Here is a 5,775-nt window from a genome sequence, read left to right as displayed (position 1 = left end):
CAAAGAAATTACAAAAAAAGAAAACTGTAGGCCACTATTTCTTATGAACATTAATGCAAAAATCCTTAATAAAATATTAGCAAACCAAATTCAGCAATACATTAAAAATATCATATACCATGATCAAGTTGGATTTATTCCTGGGATGCAAGGCTGGTACAATATCTGCAAATCAATTAATATGATACACCACATTAACAAATCGAAAGATAAAAACCATATAATCATATCAATAGATACAGAAAAAGTGTTCAACAAAATCCGGCATCCATTTATGATAAACACTCTCAGCAAAGTGGGAATAGAGGGAACAAGCCTCAACATAATAAAGGCCATATGACAAACCTATAGCTAATATCATACTCAATAGGGAAAGGCTAAAAGCATTTTCTTTAAGATCAGGAACAAGAAAAGGATGCCCACTTTCATCACTCCTCTTCAACACTGTATTGGAAGTCTTAGCCACAGCAATAACACAAGAAAGAGAAATAAAAGGCATCAGAATTGGAAAGGAAGAAGTAAAACTGTAATTATTTGCCAATGACATGATAATATATAGAGAGAACTCTAAAGATTCCACCAAAAAACTGTTAGAACTGATCAATGAATTCAGTAAAGTAACAGGTTACAAAATAAATATTCAGAAGTCAAGGGCATTTTTATACACCAATGATAAACTTTCAGAAAGAGAAATTAAAAAAACAATCCATTTACAATTTACAAAATACCTAGGAATCAAATTAACCAAGAAGGTAAAAGACCTGTTTTCAGAAAATTATAAGTCATTGAAAAAAGAAATTGAAGAAGATACAAATAAATGGGATCATATACTGTGTTTATAGGTAGGAAGAATCAACATCTTTAAAATGGCCATACTACCCAAAGCAATCTATAGATTCAATGCAATCCCTATCAAAATACCAATGGCATTTTTCAGAGATCTAGAACAAATAATCCTAAAATTTATATGGAGCCATAAAAAACTCCGAATAGCCACAGCAATCTTGAGAATGAACAAAGTTGGAAGTATCACACTACCTGATATCAAACTACATTACAAGGCTACAGTAATCAAAACAACATAGTACTGACATAAAAACAGATACATTGACCAATGGAATAGAATAGAGCCCAGAAATAAATTGACGCCTATATGCTCACTTAATATATGACAAAGGAGGTAAGAATATACAATGAGGTAAAGACAGTCTCTTCAATAAATAGTGTCGGGAAAAACTGAACAGATACATGCAAAAAAAAACATAGGCAGTAAACTCTCTGATATTACTAACAGGAATTTATTTTCAGATATATCTCCTCGGGCAAGGGAAACAAAAGAAAAATTAAATAGGACTACATCAAACTAAAAAGTTTTTGTACAGCAAAGGAAACTATCAACAAAACAAAAGACAACTGACTGTTTGGGAGAAGATATTTGATAATGATACATCTGATAAGGGGTTAATTATCTAAAATTTATAAAAATTTATACAACTCAACAACAAAAAAAACAATCCAATTAAAAAATGGGCAGAAGACCTGAACAGATACTTATCCAAAGAGGAAATACAGATGGCTAACAGACATATAAAAAGATGCTCAAGGTCACTAACCATCAGAGAATGCAAATTAAAACCACAGTAAGATGTCACCTCTCACCTGTCAGAATGGCTATGATCAATAAATCAAAAAACAACAAGTGTTCGCCAGGATGCAGAGAAAAGGAAACAAACCCTCATATATTGTTGGTGGGATTGCAAACTGGTACAGCCACTATGGAAAACAGTATGGAGGTTTCTCAAAAAATTTAAAATGGATATACTTTTTTGACCCAGCAACTGCACTTCTGGGGATTTATCCAAAGGAATAAACCAAAACAGTAATTTGTAAAGATCTATGCACTCCAATATTCATGGCAGCACAATTTATAATAGCCAAGATATGGAAGCAACATAAATGCCCATCAACAGAAGATAGAATAAAGAAATGATGGTTCATATATACAATGGAATATTACTCAGCCATTAAAAAAATGAAATCCTACCATTTGCAACAACATGGATGGACCTAGAGGTTATTATGCTGAGTGAAATAAGTCAGACAGAGAAAGGTAAATACCATATAATTTCACTTATATGAGGAATCTAAGGAACAAAAAGAACAAACTAATCAAAAACAGACTCAAATATAGTGGACAATATGGTGACAGAGGGGAGGGCAGTTGGGGGGCTGGGAGAATGGGGTGAAATGGTTAAAGAAGTACAAATTAGTAGTTGATAGTTGGTCACAGGGATGGGGAACACGGCAGAGGGAATGCAGTTAGCATTAATATGATGGCTAGGTGGAGGGCCAGGGGAGAGAGGGAGCAGTTGTAGGGACTGTTTTATGAACTATATAGATGTCTAAACAATGTACTGTATACTTGAAACTAACATATAAATAAATTTTTTAAAAAACACTTAATGAAGCTATAATTCCATTTATACAAACTTTTTCAGAAAAATTCTTAACAAAATATTAGCAAATTTAATCCAGCAACAGATAAATACTAATATTCTTCAGCCATTTCTCAAGGTTAAATGGGAATTTAAAAACCGTAATAAAGCCTAAGCCTAAGTGACAGAAACCAACAATAGTTAGCCCTAAATGACAAAATATGAGCGCTATTTAACTGGAATCAGAAAGTGTAATCTTACAAGTTTTAACAAAAACAGTAAATTATGTAATGTGAGCAGTCACTGGGAAAAAGAAATGAAATATTTTTAGTTGAAATGGTTTTCTGTCTAAATAACTACAGACTCAAATTTTAAAAGACCACCAGATTTCATAAGAGAATTCAGTAAGATAGCTAGACTGTTCTTGCAATAAAAACCTAGAAATAATATTTTTAAAAATACTCCATTTGCAAAGGTGACAAGATAGTTAAGCACAAATGATACAAGAATGACACAATATATATTACTTGAAAACAGCTATAAAACTTAAATGAATGGCATAAAACAAAATCTATTGATAAGATGTAGTCTGTTCCCAAATAGAAAAATATAATAAAAATATCGATTCTTCCAAAAGTGATACAAATCTGCGTATTTTCGATTAGAATTCCAACAGAGTATTTTTGAAAACTGAATAAAATCATGTTAAAATTTAGAAGGATAACTTAAAGAAGATCTTTAACAAAAAATAAAACTAAGACAGTGGCTTGACACAGAAGATAAATGTCTATACCCCAAAGTCAATAAATATATAATACTGAAATATTTCAAATAAAAATCAATGACACTGGTAATAGAAGCAAATATTAATATTTACTATTAACTAACATATAAATACATATAAATATGTAGGATAGAATGTAACAGAAATTCCAAAAAGTGATTCTCACATATATAGAACTGAAATATATCTCAGTGCTGCCAATTCAGTTCAGTTATAAAAACATTAATTATGTAGATGAAAAGATGAATTATTTAACATATGGCAAGACAACAGCCGCTCACCTGTAAAAAAGTAGACCCCAATCTTATCCTACATCCAAAAATAAATTTCAATTAAATAAGACTTAAATGCTAAAATATAAAATGAAAAACCTTGAGTAATCCTTTAGAATAGATTATAAAATTTTATTGAAAGGCATTAAAGATTTCAATAAAAGGTATCAAGTTCATAGATAAGAAAACTCAATATCATAAACATGCCAATTCTCTCTCTCAATTTATAGATTCAAGACAATTCCAACCAAATTCCCAACAAGATTGTTGTTATCTGATTTTGTTTTGTTAGGGACTTGGCGAGATATTTCTGAAACACATAGTGGCAAGATTAGGCAAAATATTCCTGAAGAACAATTTTCAGGGAGAGATGAGAACCATTAGATTATCAAGACATTATATAAATAATTAACTAAAACAACATGGTACTGGCACAGGAATAAATAGTCCAATGGAACATTAACTGAGAACGTGAGGGGAAAAAGCCCAAAGACACAGAATAACTTTGTAGATTATAGAATAACTTTGTAGATCACTGGGAAAAGGAAGTTGTGTTTGATAAATGGTGGTGAGACAATTTCTTAGCATTATGGAAAAAAATAAAATCAATTCCTTAATCTAAGCCATAAAAGTTAAATCCTGGATAATTCAAGGGTTACATGTAAAAGGTAAAACCAACGAACATTTTAGGAAATAACATAAGAAGTCTTTCTGACCTTAGCCTAGGAAAGATGTTCCTAAATGTAAAAAAAAATTAAAATTAAAATTAAAAAAAGCAAACCAAGGATGTAGGATAAGACTGAGGTCTACTTTTTTTCAGATGAGTGGCTAATTGCGCTGCCATATGTTAACCAATTCATCTTTTCATTTGATATATTTATCATTCAACTATATTAAAATTAATTTCTGCTTATGCAAAGACTTTATAAAGACAAGTCATGAATTAGAAGTTATTTGCCATATCTAAACTGACAAGTTTATTCTTCATAATATTTAGAGTACCCCTACAATTAAGAAAAGACCAACAACCCAATAGCAAGTGGGCAACAGATATAATTAAACAGCCCTTTTGCAAAAAAGGAATCTGAGAGGGCCAATAAACATGAAAAAAGATTTGAATACATCAATAACGAGGGAAATCCAATTTAAAAAAAATGAATTCCATGTTATACCTTCTATATTGACAAAATTTAGAAGTATGAATATTAACTGTTGGCCAGATGCCTAATGACCAAAATGCTAACCAATGGTAGAAGTGTAAATGAATAAAACTACTTAAGAAAATAAGTTTTGCATTTCTAGTAAAGCTGAGAATGTACACACCCTAGCCCTGAACAACCACCTCCCCATATGTAACCTAGAGTTGGGAAAGGTAAACTATGACTGCCTGCTAAGTTTAGAAGCCATCTGTTAGTTTTGTATAACCCAGAAGCAAGGAATGATTTTCACATTTTTAAATGGTTAAAAAAAAAAAATCAAAAGAAAAATATTTCCTGATGCATGGAAATGTTATTAAATTAAATTCAAAATTTAGCCTCCATAAAGTTTTATTGGAAACAAACACATTCATTCCTTTATGTATTGTCTATGGCTGCTTTAATGCCACAAAGGAATAGCTGTGTTGTTGCAACAGAGACAGTATGATATATAAGCCTAAAATACTATCTGGTGAGAGAAAAGTTGCCAATCCCTGCTCTAAAGCAACAGACTTTAAACTTGTTTTTGACAGAGAACCACCTTAAGAAATAGATTTTACACTAAATTCAATACATTGTACTTTCTGGTATATATTAGAAAACATATATAAGAATGTCTGTAGAGGAAAGATGTATAATAGAGAAACTAGAAACCTCAAGAAGTATACAGATAGTAAAGTGAAATTTTAAATTGATATGTTTTTTTAAATAAAACCTAAAACTATAAAACTTCTAGAAGAAAACACAGGGGGAAAGCTTCATGACATTGGATTTGGCAATTTCTTGGATATGACACCAAAAACACAAGCGACAAAAACAAAAATAAATAAATGGGACTACATCGCATCTTTAAAACTTTTGCACATTAAAAAAAATTATCAAGTAAAAAGACAACATACAAAATTGGAGAAAATATTTGCAAATTATACATCTGATAAGAGGTTAATATCTAGAATAAAGACCAATCAACAAAATCAACAAAAAAGTAACCCGATTCAAAAATGGGCAAAGAATTTGAACACACACTTCTTCAAAGGAGATATACAAATGGTCAACAAACATTTGAAAAGAAACTCAGTATCACTAAT

At 30.8% G+C, this 5,775-nt stretch overlaps 1 protein-coding gene across 6 annotated transcripts in view; it reads right to left on the bottom strand.

Moving 5' to 3' along the window:
* Positions 1 to 5,775, bottom strand: part of ZMYM4 (zinc finger MYM-type containing 4) — a 144,916-nt gene that overhangs the window by 76,819 nt on the left and 62,322 nt on the right. Inside the window, exon 1 of one of the 6 annotated variants that reach the window (XM_011357960.2) lies at positions 2,167 to 2,177. The exons of the other annotated variants lie outside the window; for them this stretch is intronic. The gene's annotated coding sequence lies outside the window, so the exon portion shown is untranslated. Of the gene's footprint in view, positions 1 to 2,166; positions 2,178 to 5,775 lie in introns of those variants that run through there. 6 annotated transcript variants of the gene reach the window in all.

Source organism: Pteropus vampyrus, unplaced genomic scaffold (genome assembly GCF_000151845.1).
Source record: "Pteropus vampyrus isolate Shadow unplaced genomic scaffold, Pvam_2.0 Scaffold36, whole genome shotgun sequence".
NCBI classification, from domain to species: domain Eukaryota; kingdom Metazoa; phylum Chordata; class Mammalia; order Chiroptera; family Pteropodidae; genus Pteropus; species Pteropus vampyrus.
The sequence above is the reverse complement of the archived record's forward strand: the minus strand, read 5'-3'. Positions and strand labels throughout refer to the sequence as shown.